This window comes from Mandrillus leucophaeus, unplaced genomic scaffold (genome assembly GCF_000951045.1).
Source record: "Mandrillus leucophaeus isolate KB7577 unplaced genomic scaffold, Mleu.le_1.0 Scaffold162, whole genome shotgun sequence".
Lineage (NCBI taxonomy): Eukaryota > Metazoa > Chordata > Mammalia > Primates > Cercopithecidae > Mandrillus > Mandrillus leucophaeus.
Window position 1 is genome coordinate 171,829 of NW_012101610.1, and position 2,289 is coordinate 174,117.

Genomic DNA, 2,289 nt, shown 5'->3' on the forward strand with positions numbered 1-2,289 from the left:
TGTGTTCTCATTGTTCAGCTCTCACTTATAAGTGAGAATAGAATATTAAGAATCATTTTTGTAAAGACTTTAGTTTTTCCTACCTCCTGATAGAAGACACTGTTTTACGGAGCAGCTATTTCTTCCTGTGTTCAAAGTCAGCTGCTGAACACACTGTAGCTTCCTGATTTTTCCAGAGCAGAACCGTAGACATTGATGCTCATGGGCCCGGAGCCATTTGTTCGGTGGCTGTCCCTAGCACACCGCAGGTCTGGGTTAGCTGAGACAAACAAAATTAATCTCTGGTGCACATACCAGTTTCACCAGCCCACAGTGGGCTTTCTCACCGCATCTCCTGCTTGGGATCTCTGTGCTGCCCCTTAACCTTTTAGAAACCCATAATTTGGGGGCTCTGACCAAACTTGCCCTTTCCAAGACAAAAACTTCCCACTCTGGAGAAAAGACGCCATCTTGAGGGGAGTGCGTAGCAGGGTGGAGAGGGAGGTGGGGTCTGAGGGAGGCTGAATAAGCACATTAACCCATCACTTCTCTGACCACCTTCTCAATAGGGCTCTGAGTCTCACATCTACGCTTTTCCCTCTACTGTTTTCTCCTCATAGTCTTAACCATTGTGGTAATGAATTACATTTGTAGAAACGGTGTCACTTCAGAAAATATGCATAGAAGGAGAAACTATTGCTATCATGCTTTGGCTGTAAAATGAAATCATTTTACCATCTCTATCCCCAAAAACTTGTCTGTATTTTGCTCCCTCTCCCCAGTTCTGCTGGGATATAATCTACCCAATTCCCGTAAAGAGATTAACCACTGGCCACCACAGATTTTCTCGCCTCCCTCCCTCCAGGTATTTTCCAGGTTTTCCTGATTATAAGAATCACCTGTGGTGCTCGTTAAGCAACTATTTCCCAGGCACGTCCTCTGGAGAGTCCAATTCAGTAGCTTTTGGGTGGGACTCAGGAATCTGTGACATTAATGAGAGCTCCATGTGATCCTTTTGATCAAGGAAGTCAGGGAAACATTTTAATCTACAGTGTTATTTCAGATGCCTCGGGTTACACCTCAAAGGCAACACATGAATCAATACTGTTTAGGTTGATGCAGAAATAATTGTTTTTTGCCATTAAAAGTAGTGGCAAAGGGCCAGGCGCAGTGGTTCACGCCTGTAATCCCAGCACTTTGGGAGGCCGAGGCAGGTGGATCACTTGAAGCCAGGAGTTCGAGACCAAACTGGCCAACATGGTGGAACCCTGTCTCTACTAAAAACACAAAAATTATCTGGGCGTGGTGGTGGGCGCCTGCTATTGGGGAGGCTGAGGCAGGAAAATCGCTTGAACCCGGGAGGCGGAGGCTGCAGTGAACCGTGATCGTGCCACTGCACTCCAGCCTGAGTGACAGAGCGAGACTCCATCTCAAATAAATAAATAAATAAATAAAAGTAGTGGCAAAAACCACAATCACTTTTGCACCAACCTAATAATTGCAAATGTCACCCATCACTTGTATAGAGTCTAGGCATTATATTCACCTATTTTAGAACATGGGCTGCAGACATCTAGTTATCTCAAAGAGCAATGAGAGATGTTGAGAAAAATACATCGATCAGGCCTCAGGAAATCTGAGTTCTCTACCTGGCCCCTGATACTGTTGGGGCAAGTTTCCTTGCCTCAGTTTCCCCACTGGGAAACTTCCAAGTGCTTTACAACAACAAAACATTCTTATTAGATCACTACTCCCTTTTACCCAGAAGTTTTACTTTGAGGAATTTATCTTGAGGGTTAACCAAGGAAATGTATCAGAATGTTCATGATGTTATTGCTTATAATGATGAAAAATTGCAAGCCACCTTAATGCTCATAATTACGGAAGTTATATAAACACAGATGTATCTCAACATTGAATACTAGGCCACCCTAAAATGGTAACAGAGAGCTTTATGTTTAATAGGTTATAAAGTGACAGTGGCAGATTACAAAACAGTATTTAAATTTTCCTCCCAGTTTTAAAAAAAATTGTGTGTGGTGTTTGTAGAAGCATATCTGTAAAGTTACCCACCTAAATATTAGCAGTGGCACTATTATGAGTGACTTTTGCCTTTTCTCTGTATCCTTCTGTAATTGCATTTTTTTGCTGTAAGCTTAAGCTTTTACACTTGGGGGTCAATAAGGCTTCATTCATTTTTTTAAAGATACTTCATGTGCATTATCAGGGTAACTTCTGCAGTAGCCAGGAGACTAGATGTTACTTAAAAGGTTTTAGTTTAGGTGCAATGACTCATGGCTGTAACCCCAG

The 2,289-nt window shown here is 42.6% G+C and overlaps 1 protein-coding gene across 1 annotated transcript in view; it reads left to right on the forward strand.

Moving 5' to 3' along the window:
* The window catches only part of ZP2 (zona pellucida glycoprotein 2 (sperm receptor)), an 18,613-nt gene continuing 16,324 nt past the window's right edge, over positions 1 to 2,289 (forward strand). The window contains exon 1 of the mRNA XM_011976094.1: positions 1 to 258. The gene's annotated coding sequence lies outside the window, so the exon portion shown is untranslated. The remainder of the gene's footprint in view (positions 259 to 2,289) is intronic.